Source organism: Miscanthus floridulus, chromosome 1, assembly GCF_019320115.1.
Source record: "Miscanthus floridulus cultivar M001 chromosome 1, ASM1932011v1, whole genome shotgun sequence".
Taxonomy (NCBI): Eukaryota; Viridiplantae; Streptophyta; class Magnoliopsida; order Poales; family Poaceae; genus Miscanthus; species Miscanthus floridulus.
Genome location: NC_089580.1, coordinates 144013366 through 144041294, shown reverse-complemented (window position 1 = coordinate 144041294; position 27929 = coordinate 144013366). Strand labels below are relative to the sequence as shown.

Below are 27929 nucleotides of genomic sequence, written 5' to 3'. Positions count from 1 at the left end.
CATGCTAAAGCATGTTCGTGATTTTTTTTTCTCATTTGCTAGCACACGAGGCTGCCACAATTTTTCCGCTGTGACTTGGCCAGTACTTCATGCTCGACGCCGACTGAGATTGTAAGGTTGTCCATACTGTCATATTTGGTTTTAGGGATGAAGAGAGATATCGAGTAATTTCATAGAAATCAATTCAATTTCAAAGAAAAACATAGGACAGAAATTTTTCACGTGTTTCAGACAGACCCTAAGCGGTGATACGCTTCAACGAACCGAACGAAGCTTGCTTGGCCGAGTTAGAAATGGATAGCCCAAGGAGCTAGGGTGACAGTGGCAGTGCCATTGTAACGCAGGCAACTCTAAAAGTGATATCTTAATGCACTACAGACGTACACTAAAATACAATACTAGTACTAGCAAAGTACACCGGCAGTGTGCTAACGTTTTTCGCAGGCATGGGAGCAAGAGTCCGGAATGGGACATGTATAGCACCCCCACTACTGGTAGCGAGGCCGAGACACCACGCACGCGTCCAGCCTCGGCTACGAAGAAAACACACCATGCTGCCACGCGAACACGTACGCTTGGTTGGGGAAGTGTTAGCATTAGTGCGTCACTAACTCGCACGCCACCTAATGATTACTGCTGCGTCCGGGATGAAGGGGGGAAAAAAAGCGTGACACCAACTCGACACCGTCTCCCCTCGCCCGCCCGCCCGCTCCGCTTATAGCCTGCTGCCATCCTGTCCTCTCCTCTCATCTCCTCGCTCCGCTTCTCTTCTCGTATCAACTCCTCCTCTGCTCGTCACCTCTCCCGCCCTTTTTAAACCACCACCACTACCAAATTTGCTTGCCTCCCACCACCGCTTGCCGCGGTCGTCTAGCTAAGCTAGCTAGTTAGGCCACGCTTACATCGCCGGCTTCGACACGACGCGACGCGGATTAAGGGACACGACGCCAGCAGCCTCCGGGAGTTGGACGAGCTAGCTAGGCAGGCGTTGGCGTTGTGCTGGTTGGTCTCTGTCATGGGGTTGTCCACGGATCACGTCGGCGCCGGTGGGCGGGGCAAGAAGCAGGCCGGGTCGCAGCTGTGGAAGAAGGCGCTGCTGCATTCCTCGCTCTGCTTCGTGATGGGCTTCTTCACCGGCTTCGCTCCGTCGTCCGTGTCCGACTGGACGTCCTGCGGCGGTGGCGGCGGGCCGGGTGGGCAGCAGCCACGTGGTCCGTGCGCTGCCGACGGCGGCCGCGGGCGGCGGGGCCGTGAACCGGAGCCTGCTGGCGCACGGCGGCGCGGACCTCCTGCTGGGCGACCCGGCGTCCCCGCGGGCCGCTGCTGGTGCTCGTCACGACGACGGAGTCGACGCCAGCGGCGTCCAGCGAGCGGGCCGCCGCGCTGACGCGGATGGCGCACACGCTGCGCCTGGTGGCGCCGCCGCTGCTGTGGGTGGTGGTGGAGGCCGCCCCGGACGTGCCGGCCACGGCGCGGCTGCTGCGCGCCACGGGGCTCATGTACCGCCACCTGACGTACAGGGACAACTTCACCGCCGCCGACGCCGCCGCGGGCTAAGGAGCGGCACCACCAGCGGAACGTGGCGCTCGGACACATCGAGCATCACCGCCTCGCCGGCGTCGTCCTCTTCGCGGGGCTCGGCGACGTGTTCGACCTCGGCTTCTTCGACCAGCTCAGGGAAATCAGGTACCGTGCCACCAGCCAATAATCATCCTTGCTTCGCGTCGCGTATTGCCAAAGCAAAACTCCTCGCCTTTTTCATTACACGGTTAGTAGTTAATCAAACAAAGGAAGACAATTAAAAGCGCCGATCTTTCTTGATGCGAGCAAGCTAAGCTAGGCGCACGCCGACGCCATGGCGCTAGCGCCCAAAGCACACTAGTCATCGCTCGGCTAGCGACTTTGTCAGTATGTCCCGAGAGCAACAGCTCACGCACAGCAACACCGCCTGGTGACCACTGCGGCGGGGGGCTAGTTTAATCGGCGGTGAGAATCCGGGGCATGTGATGTGAGGAGGTCGCCCTACCCATCCCGGCGTCTGCCATTCAAGGGTCCTTTCCCTTTTAGCTGACCACCTCAACTCCTTTTTCCAGGCGCCTGCGCTGCACTGTACGACTACTTCCCAGTTCAGATCTCGGCGTACAGACAGAGAGACAGACAGACGAGAGCCCCGGCATGGCAGCTGCTGCTGCACTCTGCGGTCCTTGGCTAGTTGGCTTTGCCTTTGTTCCCTTGCGTCCTTTTTTTTATTTGTTTGTTTCATTTACTGCAAGTGTCGCGGTACAGCCAGTGCTTGGGCGACATCACGACGGGTGGTGTCCGGTATGCTACCGGTTTGGTCATTGGTGCTGTGCATCGGTGAGATGATGATTGCCACCCCTCAACTAACGGAGTCGCCTGCTGCGGATCTGATAGGGCGCCCGGAAAGAAATGGTGGTGGTGACCGCGGACGCCAAAGCGCGGTTGCATTGCATTGCATGCCATTAGATGCACGGCCGCTGCATGAGCCCCCTCGCCGCCTCACAAAAATCTCAAAAAAAAAATACTCAGTTTCCGGTTTCCAGTCACGTTTCTTCTGAAGTCGATGTGCCGCGGCCCGCTGATGCGGCAATTTGCAGAAATGGCTCTATCTGCAGGTTGTCTGTTCAGTATTTGTTCACTCTTCTTTCCTTTTCGACAACAACGTAAAATCCGCTCTTCTTTCAAGTTTGCTTTGCTTCAAAACCTGCCTTTGTTGGTGGTTAGCTATCATGCTAACCACTTTTCGCGATTCAACAAATGTGTGTCCATCCAATCTGTACTGCCATTTCGCCTACCTGCTGTCTCATATCAGCACCGCCATCATCACATGACTTAACCACTGTTCTAGTTAGATATAGTACGGAAGGCTAGCTGCACCTTCGACCTGCCCTATTAGTAAGTGCCTCAGTGATATTTTTGGGGGCGGCATTAATGCTCAGTGATTAGCAGCTCAGCTTTACTTTGGCATTTGACTGCATCTTCGAAACGAAAACGGCAACGTGACATGGACACTGCGCTGTTGTTACGTCTGTACACAGTACACTACACATGAGCACTTCGGACACAACTAATCACGACACGACGTGTCTTGTCACAATGCTGATCGCCTGATCGGAGAATCTGACGACGCTGTCCCCCCCGATTATAATTCTTTTGCAGCGCGTTCGGTGCGTGGCCGGTGGCGACGATGTGGCGCGACGAGAGGAAGGTCGTGGTCCGGGGCCCCGCGTGCAGCTCGTCCGCGGTCACCGGCTGGTTCTCCCAGGACTTCAGCAACGGCACCGCGCCGGCCTCCGCCTCCACGGCGAGGCCTCCCGAGGTGGACGTCCACGGCTTCGCCTTCAACAGCTCCGTGCTCTGGGACCCCGAGCGCTGGGGCCGCTACCCGACCTCCGAGCCCGACAAGTCCCAGGTCAGTCGCCGCAATCACCCCTTCACGCATCTACTTACGATACGACATGCATGTGATGTGTGATGTAATGTGGTGTACAGCGAGCGGCGTTGCCGTGTGTCAAAGAAACCCGGAGTGTAATTAGCAAGCGCTCGCCTCGCCTTTCGCACGGCGCCGTGGTGGTCTGCACGCCGTTGCGTTGCAGACGCCCGGGGTTTTGGGGGGTCACATTGAAAGAGGCATTTCCGCCATGAAAGCGGCGTTTCGGCCGTCAACTAGCGCGCCGATCATCATGATTCATGGCCGATCTGCTCGTGCATGTGGCACAGGTAGCTGTGGTAGGGGGAGGGAGGGACGAGAGGGGAAAAAAAGCCATGTCTCGTGGCCCATCTGTCCTAACTTTCCCGTGTCAAACATATCCGTCCGTGTCACCGGTCACCGGTCACTAACACAGACGTAAAGACGAGTGTTCCCATTTGACGATCAAGAAGATTAGTTGCTGGTTTCTTCTAGCAAATGCCGTGGGTGTCGGTAGCCGGTACAGTGCAGGTGCAGCAATCGACAAAACAGATCGAATCCCAGAGGATCTGGAGACGGCATTTGCAAATGCCAAATCGTGCTTATATTTCTTTGTTATTATATTCCGGTGCGTTGGACTGATTTGGTGCGGTAGGAGGGGAGGAGGGGTCCATCGCTAAGTAGGATCTGTGCAGCCATGATGAAGTTCTTTGCAAGGCAACCCAGTTGGTGGCTGTGGCTTGGCTAGTTGTAGCAGTAGGACACTGGCCCTTTTTTAAAAAAAAAACATTTCTTTTAGGTTTATTGCCCCCCTTTTTTTAAAAAAAAATAGGTGGGTTACAATTGGCTGCTGATCTTTCTTGATCTAACAACTAAAGCAGCCCGTTTGTTGTGATGGTCAATCATCCAAGGCTGTGTTCATTGCTCCTGTTTGATGCCAAAAGAAATCATGACTCCTTGCTTGAGAAATCCAAGATTACTTGCCCTGACATGTTTTTTGGCTTCTACTGTCTTTCAGGACTCCATGAAGTTCGTCCAGCAAGTGGTTCTGGAAGATCTAAGCAAGGTGAAGGGCATTCCTTCCGAGTGTTCAGAGGTCATGGTATGGCACGTCGATAACACGGCTGCGCCTTCTTCCTCGTCTTCGCAACCATCTATGCACAACAAGAGAAGATAGAAAGAAAGGCGAACCATAGATGAAGAGAACGGACGAGCTGGATGAGGACGGCCGGAGTGGTGTACATTGTACATGCATGTGGCTACACCGTTAAGATGTTGATTGTCCTGCTAGCTAGCTTTCAAGAAGGAAAATTTTGGTTTTTCTCACCAGAGGATGGATCAACCTCTGACCCCCCGCTTCTTCCATCGTAATGTACAATTTTCCACTATTCTTTTCTCTAAAAAAATTGTGATATATGTATAATTTCTTTTTTTTTCCTTTTTTACTCAAGAGGGTTTAGGTGAATACATACATAATACCCCCTTGAAGTGTCTCTCAAGGATGTAATGGATAGAAGGCAAGCTAAAAATCAACTTAACAATGATGATACACATTATGTTCTCTTTTGTTCAGAAGTTACTCCAATGCAAGGTGTCAAATTCGCAGAAAGGATAGACGCCTGCACCAACTAGCATGCTTCAGAAGCACACAAAACTATGGCGTTGTTCTTGGTGGTCCCTGTACCCGTTCATTAGGAGCAAGATAGGGGGCTCTTCAGTACCATGGCATGCCTGTTGTTGGCCCATCGCCATTGTGCGAGAAATTAACTATCAGCATGTTCGTTTGGCTGTGGCTTGTCGTAAACGATCGTAAATTTTCAGTCGGAACAGTATTTTTTTCTCACACAAACCAACCAGCGATACTTCTTCACGAACCAGCAACGATACGAAGCAGCCAACCGAAGAGGCTGTATAATGGTGAGGCTAGCAATTAGGAGCTGATGTGGATTGGACACATGCTTTTGAAAAAAGGAAGCGGCCATTATGGAGAGCTATAATCTGCAGGTGTCTTGGTACTTTTTTCCTAGCTATCTTGTCGCCGACACTGTTGCAAATTGTAAGAGTCTGTTGCCATGGCTTTCATCTGCAGTAACGGGTAACAGACATGCTCAGATGTGCTTTGTCGTGTCTAGCAGATAATTCATGATCAATTACTTACTTGTTTATTAGAGCCTGAGAGTAAGGGAAAACAAAAACAGAGCAAAAACCCTGCACCACCTGGCAAATGTTTCTCTCGTTTCTCTTTTCTGTGGAGCAGTGCCCTTTCCATTGGTTCTGAACTTCTGGCTGCCCAGCGGTATGAACATCTGAAGAACTGCATGTCCAAGTCCAAACTGTAGCTCTGAAGATCTCTTGGCTGACTAACTGTAGCTCTGATTATATACGCAAAAAATCCCAACATTTTTTGTGCAAGCGATCTCCGCAAGCACAAGCTCTGAATCGCACACGCATAGAACTCATTCTTCACATTTTAGTTTAGCGTCTCCACCTGATTATCGTGGCTGTCCAGCTCGAATTGCTGAGCTGTGTGCATCGATCCGTCATCCATGTATCTTCACATTGTGGAATTTGTGCCCTATGTCGTGTTGCTGTGATGGAGAGGAAAATATACACATGCGTAATGCAGTATCTTTTTTTTTTTTTTTTTTGAGAAACATGCAGTATCTGTATCCCTGTCCTCGGAGGTCGCAGCCGGCCTGGCCTGCTGGCTGCTGGGCAAACGCTGTTGACTTGATCAATGAGCCCAAGATGCCTTCGGACAAGCCCCTGCGTCTCCCTCAAGATCCTTCGGCATGTTCGGGAGGCCGTAAACGATCGTGGATTATTTACTGCTGGCTGGTTTGGTGTGAGAGAAAAACACTGTTGCTGACTGAAAATTTACGATCGTTTACAAGCAAGCGAACAGGCTGCTTCTTGTTGTTGCAAAAAAATGTAGCAGCTTCAGCTCTGGAGCCGAAAAACTCTATCAAACGGACCCTTAATTCCATTGATCAAGTATCTGAAGGGGGTCAGTTCCAACATGCTGCATAAATTTATATTCTACCACCAGTTTAACCGTTGGGAGATGAGCAAGTGACATAAACGACCTTTGTATCGTTGCATTCTAATCATTACTTAAGTTTGTCAATGTGATGAAACCTATGGTATGGAGTACAGCTTTCATGAACTGATTCGGACTTGTAATTTCGAAGATACAAGGTCATTTCTTTCCTGTAAATTGGATTTGTAAATGCCAGGATACAGGACAATGTTGCAAAGCATTGTTCCTTGTCTACACCACATGCTTGCTGAAACTCCCCTGCCTCAATCACCTTGGAGCTTTGCCTCACCTACTTTCTCAGCTTCATTCAACACGAAGTTCTTCAGTGACTCCACATCCCTAGGTCCTGCAGTTGCATGGTTGAATCCAGATTCATGTTGATGTCAGTACAGAATACTGTCAAATGAAGCAGAAAACCAAAGGAAAAGGAATATGTTCACATGCAAAAGCACCGTAACAGGCATAGAGATATAAAGGACAAGTAGAAACAAAAGCAGGGCGAAACAAAGAATATGTAATATAGGCAATTGGCAGTTACAAAGCACGGTTCTCAAACAAAAATGCCTAAAAATTCATGGCTTGTACTTAATGTTAAGTGTAAGCTAGCAGATGCATAAATGTAAGCAGTGAATTTGAGTACTGGGTGATAAATAGCAATGCAAAATTACTATTGCATATAATCAGCTTTGGGGGCATGGTCCAAGCTCCGAAGGATATGAATTCATTTGAAGGTATGGCGTAGCTACATAGGCAGATTGTAAGCAACAACTCCAACAATACAGTACCATAGCATTCAATGGCTACAAAGAGTTCAGCAACAAAAATGATATTCATTTTGATAGTAACCAGCATGATCTACTGATTTATGAAATATGATATGTTCTTCTCATCATTCAGTTACACATATTGCCTCTGATATTAAACCTAACAGTATCTGCAGCATGATTAGTGAATTTAGCAAAATCTTCATAGAAGAGGTGACCTACTGATCTAGAAGTAAATTGTGCATGGAAGTGAGCACTTGTCAGGTACACAAATTATTTAAAATACAAAATTCGAATTCGAATTTAATTACAAAGATTTTACACAGATTCCACTCCCACTCCGAGTATAATCCATAGATGCTCATAAGGGGGGTGGGCCAAAACTCAAACATGGCTTTAAGTTGGAACTTCTGCCCAAAAGTATGGTGAACTGGTGAAACAAACTTTACCTTTATATTTTGCTACTTCTTCACCTTCATAAAACACCTTGAATGTTGGGTATGAATGGATATCCACCTTTGAGCATACCTGGTTTGCTGACACCACAATCAACTTGCCCTACCTCAATTTCATCCTCACCTTCCATAACCTTTCCCAGGTCCTCCCATAGTGTTCCAAGGTTCTTGCTGCAAATGTCATACCCCTAACAAATCAGCTTTGTGGCAATAAAAACTCTATACATGATAAGCCAACATTCATCTAACCCCTATGAGAAGCATGTGTTACCAGTATTTACACCAGGGGACGCAAAATTTCACAAACCAAACTGTGTCCTTCTCTTTTATCTAAACAAGAGAGAAACGTCTCAGAATCAAACTTGCTTGACCAAAACAAACATACAGACACCAAAGAAATTTGAATAGCATGCATACTGGAACAATAAAGCAGGTCACAGTAGCACTCTCTGGCTTTTGTTTGACTAGTAATTCCTCATTAGAAAGTAGCAACGAAATAACAGATTTGAACTCTTGCACTGTCTATATCAGGCAAGAGGACTGCAAAGGTATTCGTTTAATAATGGCGAGTGGCAACTTAGCAACTATGGAGTCATCGAAGTGAAACCATTGAAGGATTTGACATACTACTGCCAAAGGCCAAAGCTCGCTCCATGACTAAGCACGCCGATCTGTCTAGTATGTAGCGTCGCTAATCCTTGGGTCCATTAGCGCAACACAGGAAAGGTACAGCCGCGCCAAGTATCCCCGACTAGGTAAAAGGCGGAGTCGCGGAGAAGGGCACGGCTGGGGTTACCTTGTCGGGGAAGGTCTCTTCGGTGAGGGTGATGACTTCGGCGCTGGAGTGCACGGTGAGGACCACGAGGACCGTGAGCGACGCCAACAGGAGGTGGATCGGTAGGCGCCCTCGTCGGGGAGCGCCTAGATCCATGGCTCGCACGGACGGCGACGACAGCGACGGCGAGGGGAGAGAGAGGGGAAAGAACTCAAAGAAGAGGTGGGGTGGGGTGCGGTGTGCGAACAGTGAAGTCGATGACTTGGTATTTGCTGGGCCGTTATGGGCCGATAGATACGACGCCTTTATCGTATCAACTTCTGGGCCTCCGCAGTGTCTTCGTGAGTGCAGCCCAGTTCGCATTACGGCATAGCACTCGTCAGACAGCTTTTGATGGTTTCTGCAATTCTGCGGCCTCTGCTCTGAGTGCTCTCTCCTGTGTTGGCGTCTGTCTGTACTGCTGTCTCCACTCGATCTCCTATCAGACTCTGAGTCCTTTTTTCCCGTCCATAAATTCAAACCTGCTGCTGTTCATTCACGTGACCCCCGCCCTGGTGATGATGCAGCAGAGCACAGCAGGCTAGCGCGAGAAGTTCGCAGGCTGCAGCGACCGAGCGAGCAGAGCGGCAGAGGAGGGAGGGGCATATTCCCTTCCCGTCAGCCACAGCGAATCAATCAGCTCGCCGGGCGATCGGCTGGTTCGGCCGGGGCGCACCGTGCTCCGGGCACCTACTTTTTCTTCGGAGGGCGGAACCAAAACTGCAAAAGGAAGAAACAAGGAAAGGAAAGCTGCACTGCACCCACCGTAGTTGTTGTTGACCGCCAGTCTGGCAGACACCGCTCATTGCATAGTGCCTACGGGTACTCATCCTGCTAGGCTGCTACTACCTCTCATCCTATTTGTTTGGTTGTGGTTTATCTGTGGTTTATCGTAAACGATTGTAAATTTTCAGCTAGAATAATATTTTTTTCTCACACAAACCAACCAGCAGTATTTCTTCACGAACCAGTATCAATATGAACCAGTCAACCGAACAGGCTGTCTACCGACTAGTACCATCTTTTATGGGTCCAATGCTCCAGTGCTCCGTCATCCACGTTGAACTGGAGTTTGTTTACTTCCCCTGATCGGCCGGCGTACTCCATGTGAATGTGTGATTCTCGGTGCAGGTGGACCTTCAATTTGCATAACTTCGGTTGTCATTGAAAGAGAGGACCATCCGGCGACAGCAATGGCATTGGCACGGGCCCTGGCCATCCCCGCCTGAGTGACCCCTGCCATGCGGCGGGCGCAACAAGTGACCACCGACAAAAATCCACAGGCCACCTCTCTTACTGGGAGTACTAATTCAGAAGATCACGGAGGAAGAATCAAACAACCGTTGGGGGCTTTAGCTACCCTACCCAACCCAACACATTCCACCATGTTCCCCCACGGCAGCACCACGCCGTCCTGCTTTCGCAGCAGCAGCGGCTTCTCCTTTTGTCAACCGCACAACGCACGGCCACGTTCCGCGCCGCCGGTTCGCCGGCCGACTTGGTTATTATGCCTTCGCATGCCACCTTATCTCGACCGGTGACGTCTCGCTGGATGGTGGGCATGTTATCTAATCCGTCCTTTTCTTGCGAAAGACGCCAGAGAACTAATGATCGTGTGATGACTCATCAGCGGCCCCACGATGGGGCCCAGCCACGGCCTATTATCATGCATCGCCTCACGATTCTTGGATGGACGCGCTTGCTCTCGATCCCTTCCGCTTGCTCACGATTCTTGGATGGCCCAGCTCACATCTTGGTTCTAGAAGCAAAGATCATATGCAACACGAATAAAGATACTCAGGCGCTGCTTAGGATTCTAAAAATTTTCAACCTAAAGTGTCACATAAAATCTTGCGTCATATGCGTGGAGTACTAAATGTAGACGGAAAACAAAACTAATTGTATAGTTGGGTGAGAAATCGCGAGATGAAACTTTCGAACCTAATTAGTCCACAGTTAGACACTAATTGTTAAATACAAACGAAAGTGCTACAGTAGCCAAAACCAAAAAAAAATTGCCAACTAAACGCGTGTTGTTTTTTTCCCCCCCACTTCTTTTTGCCCCTTTCAGTGTCATGGATAATTGCCATCCAGAATCCAGCTTTGCATCGTAATCTCATCGGCGTTACTCCATGGGAAACTGACGCCCACGACGTGTCTTTCTTGGAATTTCGCTCGAATAAGTGGTGCCTGGTGGACCAGATTCTCTCTTGAGGCACGTGGCAATGGTTCATCATGATTCCTTTGTTTCATTGATATTGATACGTATATCATGTGCAGCTGTTTGCTCTAGATTTTATTTATTAGCCCCACCAGTCTAGTTTATAAGGCATTTCATGTACGTCAAGAGTCAAACTTTATGATCTTTGATCCATAATAAGTTACTAATACTTTTAATTATTGTAATACAAACTTGATACTATTAATTTTGCACTTCTCCTGTATTTTTGGTGCCTGAATTTTTTAGATGATTTCAGGACTAGGTAAGTGATTTTTTACTTTTGTAATTTATTATTTGTCTTTGCATCATAACATATTAAATTTTTGTCTTTGTCTTTCTATAGAAATAATTATAAATTGTTAATTGTCTTTGTGCCAACACAAATCAGATTTTATCGGGATTATGGTTTTGTCTAACGGATTTTTATTTTCAGTACTGGAAATTGCAGATGGATGGAGTACGCCGGCCGATCAGGGGTTATAACCGAAGGGAAGAGGAAAAAGAAAAAAATAAGGCTCCCGAAAGTACGTCGTTCTCCTCTTCGCGTGGGTCCCGCTAACTCTGTAGATCGTGGTGGCAGCGGCGTCGTACCGAGATCATGTTGGCCGCTGCAGCTTACGTGCGGGCGTCAGGCGCCATTCTTGTTTTCCATCCCATCTGAGAGGACGAAATGGTCAGAGGGTCCCCTGACAAAAACCATGCGGGGGGCTAGTGGTACAGTACCAGTCAACTGACGTCGGTTGACTTACGTTAGACGATGGTCAGGCAAGGAGTTGGCAACACAGTGACCATGCGTCCGTCACTATAGGCGATGTGAGTTCCTCGGAATAACATGTCGTGGGGACGGGTCGTGCTGAGATGTGATCGCTCCCAGCACGATGCTAGAAGTTTGACCCTAAGTAGTTGTCAGTGCAGAAAGTGACCAACAAGTAAATATTTGTAGTTTTGCCATACATTGTGATCGGAGGTGGTCTAGCACTCAATGACACAGGATTTATACTGGTTCAAGCAACGTGTCCTATGTCCAGTTTGAGTCGATCGGTGACTTTATTCCTGAGCCCAGATGCTCGAAGTTTGTAGTGGGGTTATAAATGAGAAGGAGAAAGATGGGGGTACAAAAGGTCCGGTCGGAAGGGCCGAGAGCAACAGGAGCTCTGTTATAAGCTAAGTGTTCAAGCGTGTGCTTGAGGTTTGAACCTGTTGGTTCTGTGGTTGTGAACTAGTGAACTTGATCGATCTAATGAATCTGGAATGACTTGACTGAATCTATCAACCTGGATTGACTTGACTGAATCTATCAACCTAGATTGACTGAGTCTTTTGAGAGAGAGCGCATCCCTTTTATAGATGAAGGGGATGGCCTTACAAGTGAGAGAGAGAGAGTATGTATGCTACCAAGCCTTGCTGCCCACGCCAGCGGGTACAGGATGATGGTAGGCGCCCACAATATTATTGAATGTCAGATGCACCTGGGAGGTGGTGTTGTCTTCTTCGGGTATGGCAGACGTCGACGCCTGCCACACTATTGATACCTGGAGGCATGCAAGGGGTTTTACCATGTTTGTCTGGTACGGTAAAAGTCGGCGCCCACAACACTGCCAATGCCCAGAGGCATGTGGGGGCCTCACCGTACGGGAGTTAATGGTGCCCACAATACTGTAGAAAAAATATCGGCGCCTACAACACTGTTTTGTCAAGGAGGTTGCAGAGTGTTGTTTCTACAAGTGTACAGGGTACGATCCCTGGTATTGTTGTTTGACTTGTGCGCTCTGCCTTGCTTTCTCTGTTCGTTCCCTGGTCCTTTCCGAGCGAGCGCCCCCGGTCGGTTGGTCCCAGTCGTCTCTGATTGTGCCAGTCAGAGAAGAGGGGTGAGTAGAGTTTTTACGTACCTCGGTCGAAGACTTGGGGTCGGTGTCAGAAGTACTGCTTTAGCCAGGCCTTCCAATTGGAGAGGTCGTCTGGAGGGGGGCCGAAGACCGAAGTGAGCCCTCCGGTCGGAGAGGTGGACTAGAGTCAGAAAACAGACGTCGCTCCTCCTCAGCCAGACCTTCTAGTCGGTGATTGGATCGCCCTTCTAGCCTGTTGTTTAGATACTTGGGCCAGCCCATGAGTTACACATTGTCTACTTGGGCTGAGCCTTTGGTGGGAAGCCGGTCTGCGAGGGACCTCAGGTTTATGAACCCGATAGGAGCCCTCGAGCCCTCGGGCAATTCAGACAGAATCGTCTGAGGGATTTTTTGTCTTGACGGTGGGTGAGCGTGAGCGCACCTGTGGGTGTAGCCCCCGAGCCCCCAGGTGATTCAGGCATAATCGTTCGAGGCTTTTTTCGTGTTGCCAGCGGGGGAGGTTTCTGTTTTGTCAGTGGGTGCGCATGAGCGCACCTACGGGTGTAGCCCCCGAGCCCTAGGTGATTCGGGCATAATTGTCTGGAGGGTGTTTGTCAGCGGGCGTGTGTGCGTGTTTTTTAGTCGAGATAGAGTTGTCAACCAAGACGTCGTTACGTAGCCGAGGCGGTTAGTTTTTAGGGATCGGGTGAGACGGAGCTCATGGATCCTGGTGTCGATGCGCGCTATGGGATCGGGCGAGGCAGTTAGTCTTTAGGGATCGGACGAGATGAAACTCGCGGGTCCTGGCATCGGTGCGCGCTGTGGGATCGGGTGAGGCAATTAGTCTTTAGGGATCGGATGAGACGGAACTCACGGGTCCTGGCATCGGTGCGCATCCTAACATCGAGGCGCGCTATCGGATCGGGCGAGGCAGTTAGTCTTTAGGGATCAAGCGAGACGGAACTCGCGGGTCCTGGCGTCGGGGCGCGCCGTGGGATCGGGCGAGGCAGTTAGTGTTTAGGGATCGGACGAGACAGAACTCATAGGTCATGGCGTCGGTGTGTGCCATGGGATCGGGCGATTTAGAGTTGTGGATCCTAGCCTTGGTGTAGCCCACGCAGCCAAGGTAGTTAGTTAGTTAGTTTTAGGGATCGAGCGAGCCAGAGCTCGTGGATCCTGATGGAGCGAGTTCAGGGTCGTAGACCCTAGCATTTGGTGTGCAGTCGAAGCATAGCCGGATGGGGTAAGTTTAGGGTTGTAGACCTAGGTGTTTGGTGTGTAGTCAAAGCGTAGCTGGATGGGGCAAGTTCGGGGTCATAGACCCAGGCGTTGTGTCGAGGCCCAGAGCCCCGTTAAGCTTTGGTAGGGGTCGGTTTGAGTTGTGTGTGTTACCCCATCCTCGGTTTCTCACAACCGGAGGGGCTGAGTTTTGTCCCTTGTCTTGACCGCTCAGGCTCGAGTGACGCGCTCGGTGAGTTCGCTAACGGGTATGATCGAGTGGAATTCGGGTCCATCGTTCGTGACGGGGTCGGCATAGCCCTCTTGTGACATTCCACTACTCCTTTACCTACAACTCGGTAGATGCCTGGGTCATTTTAGAGACTGACCTGGGTGGCCTAATGGCCTTCCCTCGATGGAGATTCTGTGGGCTTGCCAGAGGCTTAGGATCAAACAAGAAGGTTGAGATGACCCTGTCCGCCAGACTGGGCGAGGGCCGCACGGGGCTCATCTGCATTTTTCTCCCCTGGCTCTATTTCACATGGGGCGGCCTCGAGCCCTTCGTGGGCTGGCCTTCGAACCCCAGTCAGTCGTTGCTCATGTTGAATGAGGCAACTGCCGCTTCGTGACGCAACACAGAGCATTGTGATGTATTTCGCTGCATGTGCGATGCTTAGTTCTAGAGCCCCCAGGTGATTTAGGGCCTGAATCATCCGGAGGGCATGGGCGTATGGAATGAATGTGCGTATGGATGTATGAAATGTTTATAAAGAAATAGCGGGGGTCGGTAGTGTTACCTTGATGACTCGAGTGACGGGGTTTGAAGAGCTCTAGTCAGAAATGTCCGACCAGGACTCATGCTCGTCGTTCGTGATGGAGTTGGCATGGACTATATGGGGTGTCCCTTTGCTCCTTACCTGTCCCTTGGTGTGTTTTCCTGAGCCATTCGATCGACTTTTGGGAAGCCCGATGGTCTCTCCTGGCGGAGATCCCGTTTTTGGGTTTTTTCTAAGTCCCACCTGGGGAAGCGAAGGGCCGCTACGTGCAGTGGCGCTTTGGTTCTTGTGCCCGTCGTGCGGTAGTGATTGGTGTGTGGTAGTGGTGGGCCATGCCTAGGCCATGTCCCGTCTAATCAGGCGCCGCTCCATCGGGCAGAGCGCATCTCATCGGTCAGGATGCGTCCCATCTGCATTAAATGGGAAAGAGAGAGGGTTTTTCGCTCTGTCGTTTCATCTTTCCCAATCGGCGCGCCGTCCCCAATTGTTGCATCCTTTTCCTTAAGTAGGAGAAGGGAGAAGGTTTTTGCCCTGTTCTTTCACCTATTCCTCATCTACCACCTCCTTTCCTTTTCCTTCTTGCCGAGAGCATTCTTGAGAGCCGCGATGGTTTCTAGGAAAGAAAGGGGAGAGAAAGAAAAGGGAGAGAGCGAGGGAGAAGAGAAAAACTCATAAATTCTTTTGAGATCCCAGAGCGAGATGTCGGACTAGAGGTTGTCCACTGTGAGGGAGTCGGTGTTGAAGGCCTTCGCCGCGAAGGGGTTTTTGCCGCCAAAGGAGGTGGTGCACTAGAGGGCTCCTGGGAGGGAGGAGTTTCCGCAACCTCGGCCTGGCGAGGTGGTTTCCTTTCTCGCCTTCTATGAGCACGGGTTGGGATACCCCACGCACTGGTTCATGCGTGGACTCCTCAATGAGTGGGGTCTGGAGTTGTAGCACCTCAATCCGACTGGGGTGCTGCACATCGCCGGCTTTGTCATCGTCTACGAGGCCTTCCTTGGGATGGAGCCACACACGGATTTCTTCTGCTGGTTGTTCTCTGGACGAGCTTTGCTAGTGGGGAATCCGCCCGAGGTCGCGCCAGTGGGGGGTTTTGCCCTACAGAGGAAACCGAGTGTGGGAGGCTTGTATTCCACATACATCCCTTACGACTCCAACTGGGGGTGGCATGGGGAGTAGTTTTACATTAGGAATCCGGGGGAGGCGCCGTTCCTGATGTTCACCGGCGGGAGGCCGGAAAAGCAGGATAATTGGTCATGGGGTTGTGCCCGTTGAGAGAAGAAGAAGGTGGAGATCATCGAGGAGGAGTTATAGAAGCTTGTGCAGCGTGGCCTTGATGAGGTGCGGGTGTTCCACACCCTCTACCACCACCGGGTTCTACCATTGGTGGAGAGGACGCAGCCGATGTGGAAGTACAACGGCCCGATGGACCCGGACCGTGCATCACCGAAGGAGCTGCCGGACGATGAGGTCTAGAGTCGCCTTGGCCGGGTGCTGTAGCTAAAGCCCAAAGAGAAGGTCGATGGGAAGCCCGCACCTTTCAACTCCACGATCGTGTCCAGACTGGTATGCTCCAACTATTTAGTCCTTGCTTCTTCCTTTGCTTTTCAATTTTTTTATTTCAAGCCACCCATTCCGTAGGGGCTTGGAGTTTACAAGTCCCGGCCGCACCTTCCTAAGGGATCGAAGGGCGTCGCCCGGTAGGCCACCCAGAAGGAGAGGGTGAATGCCAGGAAGAAGAAGAGAACCAAGGAGGTTTGGTGGAAGCAAGAGAAGGAGCAGGAGATCGCTCGGTGCATGAAGGTCAGGGAACATAGGAGTGACGTCGAGTCAGAGCTCGAGTCAGAGGATCCCACAGATGTGGATGACATGGTTTTCTCTAAGGAGGTTGAAAGCGTCTAGGCCCCCTAGTTGGGTTTCAGTGATTAATGACAATACGTGATTACTATGACTAACATATGTTTTACAGAGGTAATTAAGTTAGGTCATGGTAATGGAGATCGATTGGGCTATCATGGTGGTCATGCCCCTACGATGGAAATTGTTTTGGTTTTTAAAGGATGGACGACAAGGTTAAGAATGGACTAGTTCTAAGTATCGTTTGGAGTTGAAGAGACACTTAGAATAGTTTAGGACTTAGTTTTTCCTCTAGCCGTACTATTAAAGGGGGTATGGATGGGTAGCTTGACCTAGGTGAGTCTAGTGAGTTAGGTATAGTGCACACTTGCTAAATCTAGCACTAGGTAGCTCCAAAATAGCCCTTAGATCTAATGGAGCAAACTTCATTCACGTATGATCGAGAGTTGGAAGTGAATGAAGGGTCAAATACTGACCAGATGCTAACTCTGGTGTGACCGAACGCTGGCTCAGGGTCTGGTCAGTTCATTTGACCAAGGTGTTTTCATCTTGTGCGACTGGACGCTGAGAGGTCAAGTGACCGGACGCTGAGGGCCAGCGTCCGATCGACTCCAATAAGGTTACAGAGAGGGAAAATCTCGACCGAACGCGTCCAGTCAGTACTGATCGGACACTGGCTAGCGTCTGATCACACTTTAAACACTAGAGTTCGAGGTGAACTGACCAGCGCATTCGGTCAACATGACTGGAGCATCCAGTCAACATGACCGGAGCTTCCGGTCACCCCACAGAGGCACATAACGGTTCGTTTTTCAGCCCATGTTATAAATACTTTCTCTATTCGTATGTGGGGGTACTTTTGCTCATTCCAACAGCTGATAAACACCTTTGAGAGTGCCAAGAAGAGCAAGATCCTAGTGAGGTGATTGAGATTTGAGAATCCCAAAGAGAGCCCTCATTAGTGAGATCAAGAGTAGCTAAGTGTGCATACACCCTTCTCATTAGGCTTATCGTGGTCAAGTGAGAGTTTGTGCTTGTTACTCTTGGTGATCGCCATCACCTAGATGGCTTGGTGGTGATTGGGAGATTGGTGATCATCTGGCGGTGCTTGTGGATGACCCAACTCAAGTTATGAGCGGTTGTGGGTGATTCACCGTGACGGAGTGTCAAAGAATCAATCTGTAGAGAGCACTTGATCCTTGCACGGATCCTACACCCTTGTGTGGGTGCTTCAATGAGGACTAGTGGGGAGTGTCAACTCTCCGATACCTCGGCAAAACATCGCCGCGTTCCTCCTTCTCTCTTTACTTTGAGCATTTACTTTGAGCAATTCAATTCTTGTCATTTACATTCCTAGAATTACCATGCTATAGTAGGATTAGAACTTAGAGTGCTAAACTTTTGTGCGTTAGATCAATAGAAACACTTTCTAGGTACAAGGGGTTAATTGGGCTAACCGTAGAGTTTAATTATTACAAAGAAATTTAGAATTAGCCCAATTCACCCCCCCCTCTTGGGCATCTTGATCCTTTTAATTGGTATCAGAGCCTCATGCTCACGTATTTAGGCTTAACCACCTAGAGAAAAATATCTCACGGGGATGGACCTCCTCCTATCTTTGAGGGAGATGATTTTCCATATTGGAAAATTCGCATGGAGGCATACTTAGAAGCTCTAGATGTTGGAATACTTAGAGCCGCCTCACAAGGCTTCCCAAAACCTTGGGATGCTACTAACCTACAAGGCGATGAGGTGAATTACGAGAAATGGAATGCAAAGGCTCGAAACACCATCTTTAGAGGTCTTTGCAAAGATGTGTTCAACCAGGTGAGGAACCACAAAGACGCCCATGCACTATGGTCGGACGTTTGTGCACTCCATGAGGGAACAAAAGAGTGAGCGTGAAGAATGCTATTATCTTGTCATAAAAAAGCTTAACTCTTTTGAGATACTTCCTAAAGAATGTGCTAATGAAATATATTCACGTTTGAATGTTCTTGTAGAGGAAGTCAATGGGCTTAGACTCACTCAAATGCAACCATCCAATGTTGTAATAAGGATCTTGAGTGTCCTCCCCATTGACAAATATGGGCATATTGTGACTGTGCTTCATTAAGGTGATCTTTCCACCGCTACACCAACACAAATCTTGGGAAAGATCAATGCTCATGAGATGTACATGTACATCACACCTCAAGATGGCTCATCCTTTAACGAGAAGAAAGAAAAGGACTTAGCATTCAAAGCTAGTCAAGAGAAGGGCAAAGCAAGGCTTGAGTATGAGAGCTCAAGTGATGATGAAGTTGATGATGCAAGCCTTGCTCTCATGGTGAGAAAAACTACCAAGATGCTAAAGAAGCTCAACAAGAGTGGCATCAAGTTTGATGGCAAGAAGAAGAAGTTCTTCACTAGCTCTAGAAGGAAGCCAATCTCCGAGATGGATTGCTACAATTGTGGAGAACTTGGTCATCTAGCTCACCAATGCATAAAGCCCAAGAAAGACAAGTTCAAGAACAAGAACAAGGGCAAGAAAGATGACTCAAGTGATGAAGATGGGAAGAAGAAAGACAAGCCATACAAGAAGAGAGATGGTAAGAAGAAGAGTGGAAAGGCATACATCGTCGGTGATTGGCTCACGGACATTGATTCATCTAGTGGCTCATCCGATGATGATAGTGACAACGAGAAGGTGGCTGCCATTGTTATTAACTCTTCATCATCTCCACCACCACCATTGCCATCATCCTCTACACACCAATACCTTATGGCTAAGGGTGAACGCAAGGTATTAAATGATGATGAGAGTAGTGGTGATGAACATGCTAGTAATGATGATAACGATAGTGATGATGATGAATATGAATCACCTTCTTATGATGATCTTGTTAAATTACTAAATAAATACTTCAAGATCATTATAAAGACTAGAGCTAAGAATGACAAGCTAGAAGCTAAAAATGATTCTCTTTTAGCTAAATGTGATATAGCCAAAAATGCTAGTGTTGAGCTTAGAGAAGCAAATAAAGCTATGTCATCCAAACTCAAGGAGCTCAAATCTTCTAAGAAAGAGCTTAAAGATAAACATGATAAACTTCAGAGGATGCATAAAGAGCTCATCACTAGCCATAATATGCTAAAAGATGAATATACTACTCTTAAGATTAATCATGATAATCTTGTTATTGCTCAAGAATATTTATCCAATGAGCCACATGATGCTACTAACAATATTGTTAAGATTGATATAGCTACATCATGTGATACTTTGATCATTGAGAGCATTGAGCAAAGTTCTAGTAGCAAGGGCAAGCAAGTGGTTGAGGCCGATGATTATGATGAGTTTGTCAAGCTCAAAAATGACAATGAAAAGCTCAAGAAAGATCTTGAAGAACTCAAAACCACCAAGTCTATAGTGCTAGAAACTCTTGTTCATGATGATGGGTTGATGCTTGAGAATGAGAAGCTCAAAGAAAAAAATAAGAAGCTCAAGGAAGAGAAAAACAATGATGCTCTTAAGGAAGAGAACAAGAAGCTCAAATTGGAGAAAGAGCATCTCAAGATTAGATTGAGCAAGTTCACTAGAGGCAAGTATCTTCAAAGTGAGCTACTAATGAACATCATCATGAAGATGGATAGAAGTGGCATTGGGTACTTGGCAAATCAAGAAAAGAAGTCTCAAGCTCAACAACAACACAAGTCAAAGCCAAATCCAAAGAGATGCTTCAAGTGTGGACAAGAAGGCCACTTTGCTCATGAGTGCCAAACTCCACCACCACAACCCTTGCCCAAGCATGCTAGACTTTTACCTTCAATGCTCACTACATGCTTAGAAAAGATTCTAGTGGAAAGATAAAAGTCATGTTCTTAGGACCTCTCAACAAGAATAGGCCTAAGAAAATTTGGGTTGCTAAGTCACTTGTTGAGAAGGTGAAGGGCCCTCAACAAGTTTGGATTCCTAAAGCTTGATCTCTTGTGTGTAGGTGAACTACAAGACCGATGGAAGTTATTGGGTTATTGATAGTGGTTGCACACAACATATGACCGGTGATCCTTGTATGTTCATCTCACTAGATGAAGAAGTAGATGGATAAGAAAGAATCACATTTGGAGATAATTCAAAGGGCAAGGTTAAAGGATTGGGCAAAGTGGCAATATCAAATGATCATTCTATCTCAAATGTGCTATATGTTGCTTCATTGAGCTTCAACTTACTATCCGTTGGACAATTGTGTGATCTTGGCTTCCAATGCTTGTTTACCGAGAAGAAAGTTGTTGTATCTAAGAAGGAAGATGATCAAGTGATATTCAAAGGATTTAGATACAACAACCTATATCTAGTGGACTTCACCTCCGAAAATGCAAATTTGAAGACTTGCCTATTCACCAAAACAACACTTGGGTGGCTATAGCATAGAAGACTTGCTCATATTGGGATGAGCTCACTCAAGATGCTAATGAAGAATGACTTGGTGAGAGGGTTGAAGGACGTGAAGTTTGAAAAGGACAAGCTTTGTAGTGCATGTCAAGCCGGCAAGCAAGTTGCAAATACTCATCCAACCAAAGCTTTCATATCAACCACAAGAGTGCTAGAACTCCTTCACATAGACTTATTTGGACCAACAACGTACAAGAGTTTGGGAGGAAATCTTTATTATCTTGTGATTGTTGATGACTATTCAAGATATACATGTGTATTTTTCCTTCATGACAAATCCGAAGTTGCATCATGCTTCAAGAAGTTTGCCAAGAGAGCACAAATTGAATTTGAAGTGAAGCTCAAGAAGATAAGAAGTGACAATGGGAAGGAATTTGACAACACAAACATAGAAGCCTATTGTGATGAAGTTGGAATCAAACATGAGGTCTCCGCAACATATAGTCTCCGCAACATATACTCCTCAACAAAATGGTGTAGTTGAGAGGAAGAACCGGACATTGATCACTCTTGCAAGAACAATGCTTGATGAGTACAACACCACTGAAGCTCTATAGGCGAAAGCTATCAACACTGCATGCTATGCATCCAATCACCTATTCCTTCAAAAGTTCCTTAGCAAGACACCTTATGAGTTGCTCAATGGGAAGAAGCCGGACGTCTACTTCTTTAGGGTATTTGGTTGCAAATGCTACATCTACAAGAAGCGGCAACACCTAGGAAAGTTTCAAAGACGTTGTGATATTGGTTTTCTTGTTGGTTACTCATCAAAGTCCAAAGCATATAGAGTATTTAATCATGCCACCGGCTTGGTTGAAGAAACATATGATGTGGAATTTGATGAATCTAATGGCTCCCAAGGAGCACATGAGAATCTTTATGATGTTGGTGATGAACCATTGAGGGAGGCTATGAAGAACATTCCAGTTGGAGACATCAAGCCTAAAGATGATGAAGATGATGTACAAGTGATTGATCCACCTTCTTCATCAAGTGTGCCACAAGATGATGATAAAGATGGGAGAGTAGAAAATGAAGACACCCATGTCTCCCATAATCAAATGGTGGTACAAGCATAAGATGTTGATGCTCCACAACCTCCTCCTCAAGTGGTCAATAGAAGAAATACACCTCTACTACAAGATGATCCATAAGATCTCATCATAGGGAGTCCATCAAAGGGTGTAATGACTCACTCACAAAAACTTGCTTCATTTATTGCTCATCACTCTTTTATCTCTTGCTATGAGCCTACCAAGGTAGAAGAAGCTCTTCAAGATCTGGATTGGATAAATGCCATGCATGAAGAGTTGAAAAACTTCACCCGCAATAAAGTTTGGACTCTTGAAGAGCGGCCAAAAGGAGCAAGATTCATTGGAACAAAGTGGGTGTTCCGCAACAAGCAAGATGATCAAGACGTAGTTGTGAGGAACAAGGCAAGACTAGTTGCAAAGGGGTTCTCTCAAGTTGAAGGATTAGATTTTGGAGAGACCTTTGCACCGGTTTCAAGACTAGAAGCCATTCGTATCCTTCTTGCATATGCATCGCATCATGAAATGAAACTATATCAAATGGATGTGAAAAGTGCATTTTTAAATGGCTTTATTAATGAACTAATCTATGTTGATCAACCTCCCAGGTTTGAAGACACTAGATATCCTAATCATATTTATAGGCTGTTCAAGGCATTATATGGGCTTAAGCAAGCCCTAAGAGCTTGGTATGAGGGCCTTTAGGACTTTCTCATTGAGAAGGGCTTCACCATCGGAACGATCGACACCACACTATTCACCGAGAAGCTTGATGGGCACATCTTTATTTGTCAAGTGTATGTTGATGATATCATCTTTGGATCACCAAATAAAGATTCTTGCAAAGAGTTTGATGAATTGATATCAAAGGAGTTCGAGATGTCAATGATTGGAGAGCTTACATTCTTTTTTGGTTTTCAAGTCAAATAAATAAGAGAAGGGATTTTCATCTCTCAAGAGAAATATACAAATGATCTTCTCAAGAGATTCAAGATGGATGAATATAAGCCAATCAAGACACCAATGCCAACTATTGGACATCTCGACCTAGATGAGGGAGGTAACACGGTTGATCAAACTATCTACCGCTCTATGATTGGTAGCTTGTTATATTTAACCATATCTAGGCCCGACATCCTATTTAGTGTGTGTATGTGTGCTAGATTTCAAGCTAATCCTAAGGAAACTCATTTAATTGCCGTAAAAAGAATCCTTATGTATCTTAAGCACACACCAAGCATTGGCCTTTGGTATCCCAAAGGAGCTATATTTGAATTAATTGGCTATTCTGATTCGGATTATGCTGGGTGCAAAATTGATAGAAAAAGCACATCTGAAGGGTGTCATTCGCTTAGTAGATCACTTGTGTCTTGGTCCTCCGAGAAGCAAAATAGTGTGGCTTTGTCCACCGTCGAAGCGGAATATATTACCGCGGGTGCTTGTTGTGTACAAATTCTTTATATGAAACAAACTTTGCTAGACTATGATGTAGTTCTAGATAAAGTATATCTTTTGTGCGACAATGAAAGTGAGGTAAAACTTGCAAATAATCTGGTTCAACACTCTCGCACCAAGCACATAGATATCCACCATCACTTTCTTAGAGATCATGTTGCTAAAAATGATATATCATTAGAAGGTGTAAGGACCGAGGATCAATTGGCGGATATCTTCACTAAACCGCTAGATGAGGCGACTTTTTGTCGATTGCGAAATGAGCTTAATATTCTTGATTTTAGTAACTTCACTAAAAAATGAGCTTGTGTTGTCCCTTGCATTGCATTCTAATATACAACATGTTTAATTTTTGGTAATGCATATAGGGCTTGTCTAACATGGTTCAGATAACCGTCGTAAAGCGTGTGAAGAAGCTTAACCTTGGATCAAACTTGACAAGCAACTAGATTTATCTTCAAGTATTGCATTGCATTGCATATGCATGAATGTTGTTTTATCGTTTATCTTCAATTGCCCTCTTATTGCCTATTTTCATAAAAAGAATAATAGTCTAAGGCAAAATATTTTTGAAAAACATGAGGGTTTGAGAGAGGTCACTCACATCAGTCCCAATTGGTGTTTATTTGGATCTTATTGGAGTTGGGACTTGATTGGGAATAGGCAGCATGAAGGACATTGAAGATTCATTGGAAAAGGAGTGACCGAACGTTGCACCGAACTCTGATGTCCAGTGTCCGGTCAATTCACAGGAGGTGAACCTACTGCGAAGGAGTGACCGAACGCTGAAATAGTTTTCTCCCAGCGTCCGGTCAGATGGTGGCTCTATGTAACACCCTAAAATTTACCTCTTTTGAAATAGAGTTAAAATAATTTAAGTTGGAATTTGTGTGCACATGAAATATAGGAAAATAAAAAAAATCATTAAATTAAAATACATCATAAGTTAGCAACATGTTTGAGCATACATGCCATTGTATTTCATTTTATTGGTTGAGTGGTTTTAATTGAAAAGTTAAAATAGTTAAAATGCTTTTGAAATGAAATTAAAAATAGCTTTGAAATAAAAGAAAAGAAGAAAAAGAAAATTAGAAAATAAAAGTATTTTTAAGATGTAAAGTTTATCTTGGAAAACCAAACAAAATTGTCTATTTTTATTGAATAGGGAGGTATATTTGAAAATATACTTGAATTCGATTTGAATTGGGCTTAGGATTTGAAAACTAAAAATAGAAAAGGATTTTTATTTGAAAATCTTCTTCCCTTCCTTTTTCAGCCCAGCCCAGGATTTGGCCGGCCCTTTTCCTACCTCCTCTTCCCGGCCTGGCCTGTTGGCCGGCCCAGCCGCCCCTCTTTTCCCCTCTTTCCCATTTCTTGGCCTTGGCCCAGCTCGTCGCGCGGCCCGCTGCTCGGCGGCCTAGTCCCGCGTCCCTCCTCTTCCACATGCGCCTACCGCTCCGCTTCGGCCCTTCACCACAGCACCGCGGCCTGCTCGGTTTTCACTGCAAGCACCGCTCCCTTCTCCCTCGCTGCAAGCCGGGACCCATTCGTCAGCGCCCTTTCCTTTCTTCCCCGGTGTGCTCTTTCCTTCCGTCGTCCCGCTGATGGCGCACGGCAAAACGCCAAGCTGCCGGCCCACTGCGCCCACATGGCAAGCGATCGGAATCGCCGCGCCCCCGCTCCCCTTCCTTCTATGCCTTGGTGTCAGAGCGGAGCGCCTTGGTGTTCATGTAAAGATAGGCCGATACGTCCTCGTTGGGTTGTTCTGAGGGTGCCTCGTGACTGCGAGCATCGGGGGTGTCATGCGCATTGCGGTGGAGCTCGAGACGCTCGTGCACCAAAATCGTGGTATGCGGCCTTCCGTAGTTGAAGCCGAGGAACTGGCTGCTTCCGGGGGTGTGGACCTCCGTTGTAGGCAGCTGCAGCTCCTCGGGTGCCTCGGCGATTGCGCCGAGGCCAGTGAAGAGGAGGGGTTGTGTGGCAGCGGAAGACCGCACCAACTCTCCCTCCGTCATAATGACGAAGTCCATGTTCCTAAAACACATGCGCGCCTCCGGGACCCAGCTGACGTTGCGATTAGCCATCCGAGGCTTGGTGTTGATGTCGAGATGAGCAAAAAGGCCCCTACCTAGCGCACCAACTGTCGGTGTTTTTGGTAAGCACCGGCTAGTAAATTTGTATATTGTGCTTCGGACACAAATGGTGTGCTGAGAGAACACAAGGATTATACTGGTTCGGACCAAATGTCCCTATGTCCAGTTTTGGGCTACTCGTGTTACCAGCACTGAGCTTGTAGTAAGGGTTACAAACGGGCGAGAGAGGGAGGTAGCTCCCAAGTCTCAAGTGTTACCAGCCCTAAGACGTCGATCATGGCGGAGCCGACCCTCGGCGGTCGGTCGAGGCGGAGCCAACCCTCGGGAGTCAGCCGAGGCGGAGCGAGCCCTCGGACATCGGGCGAGGTAGGGCCTGCCCCCAGATGTCGGGCGAGACGGAGCCAACCCTCGGGGGTCGGACAAGATGGAGCCAACCCTAGGAAGTCAGCCGAGGTGGAGCCGACCCTTGGGAGTCGGATGAGGCGAAGCCTGCCACCTCATTGTCCATCGAAGCGGGACCAACCCTCGAGGGTCGGACGAAGCGAAGCCCATGGTCTTGGCGGTCGGACGAGGCGGGGCTCAGCAAGAGATGTTGTCGCGCTCTTGACCGCTCGGATGAATCAACGTTGATGGTTATTAGCTCCTCCTCTTCGGATACCCTAGTATTGGTCCCCGATAAAGACCATACCATATTAGAAGATGTCTTATAAACTAGACCTGAGAGAGTGATTAACAAACTGATTTATTGTGCTTACAAAATATGAAAGCTAAGATGGTTCATGTGGAAGGAAAAAAGTTAAGGAAAGTGGTAACATATTATAAAATATAACTACATTTTAGTCTTTAATCAAACATGTTAAGGAAAGTGGAAAATATCACAAAATATAACTGCATTTATTCTTTAAGCTGACAGGATAGGGAAAGTAGTAAAATGTCTTATATGGCATCCTTAACTCGTTCATGCACACATGGTCTACGTATGGGTATGGCAACGACGTCTACTTGCATGTCTCAATGTCTACCTATGAGCATATCCGACTGAGCCAATAGATCTCGAAGGGAATGTGCTACCATTTATTCATTTTCATCCATTCACCTGGTCAATTATGTCCAGAACTCAAATGTGGTTTTTAAAGACAGTTTTAAACTCTATATGTAGTTGTATCCTAAGATGGAGTGCCTATTTTGTTTCATTTATGCACCTTTAAAATTTGTTTAGGTGACTAACAACAATGGGGCAAGCTACCAAGCCAAAAGCCAAAGGAAATTGTCTTGACAAAGTTAGGTTAGTACAACAGGGTGTTAGCGATTGAGAGACGTGAGACGATAATAACCTTGTGGTCCAAAGTAAGTGAAATTTATTCAAGATCCACCAGCGTGGAAGAATATAATCATTGGTGGATCTTCATCGACGGCTTCTATCCTTTTTAGAAATTCTCTAATGGCTATACCCTTGTTGGAGGGGAAATCTCGAAGCCAACCATTAATCGTAATGGAACTCTGCGCAAAGTTTCCCCCTGTGATATGAGTTACTATCCCTTGATCACTTATAGTACCCCAAACATCCAACTGCATTTCCCAACTGAAATGGAAAATGACTACCGAAATAGAATTGTATGCGCTGGCGGCTGAGGCTTGGCAGGATGGGAGTGAATTAAGGTCGAGGGAGCAGGAAAGAGTTTGTTATTCGCTATTGGCTTAGTATTTCCCAAAAAGGCCATAGCCCCCACTAACTTTGCATTTTTCTGATAGAATTATATACTCCATTCAAAATTATAAGACGTTTTAATATTTTTCTAGTTACATATGTTTTGCTATTTGTCCACTATGTCAATATACATGTATAAGCAATGGATCTAGACTCTAGAAAAAACAAAAATGGTCTATGATTTGGAACGGAGTACTTAACTATACTAAGCTATTGTTAATTTATCTATTTTACCACTTATAAGAGCGCCCCCCCCCCCCCCCCCCCCCCCCAACCAACCCCCAACCCCAACCTCAACCTCGCTAGTGAATGCAATCACTGGTTTCTGTACCAAAAATAATCATGAGCAACTGCTGATTATTCCGTTTATCACCGATAATTTACATTCAAAATCTAATTACCTACGCAGTAATAAAAACACACATTAGGACGTGTTCAGTGACTGTGTGTTCTAGCCGAGGCACATTGCACGTGCAGAGCATTGGTGTTGTCTCCCTCCTCTACGCGGTTTGCATCACCATGAAAACGAATAAACGATTCCAGTATATCACTCATACGCACTTACGCAGCCTACCCAATCCCGCTAGCTCCACTCCACGAGCCCGCCACGCCGGGCAAGCAATCAAGCACTTTACCGTTGGTAACCCACCACGTGCCAGGCGCCCCATTGGCCATGTACGTATATCCAACAAAGCCGCTCCTGCTGCTACAGTGCCGAATATCCTGCTCCAGTGCTCGATATCGATAACCCCAGACCCAGAAAAGGGGAGCCGCCGCATGCATCAGCATCGCACAGACCCCACCGTCCG

General features: G+C 47.3%; 2 pseudogenes; one reads left to right on the top strand and one right to left on the bottom strand.

The window, feature by feature from the left end:
* Positions 1–820: 820 nt before the first annotated feature.
* On the top strand, positions 821–4990 carry LOC136542948 (probable glucuronosyltransferase Os03g0287800; annotated as a pseudogene).
* Positions 4991–6438: 1448 nt separating this feature from the next.
* On the bottom strand, positions 6439–8842 carry LOC136496625 (protein disulfide isomerase-like 5-1; annotated as a pseudogene).
* Between the last annotated feature and the right edge of the window lie 19087 nt (positions 8843–27929).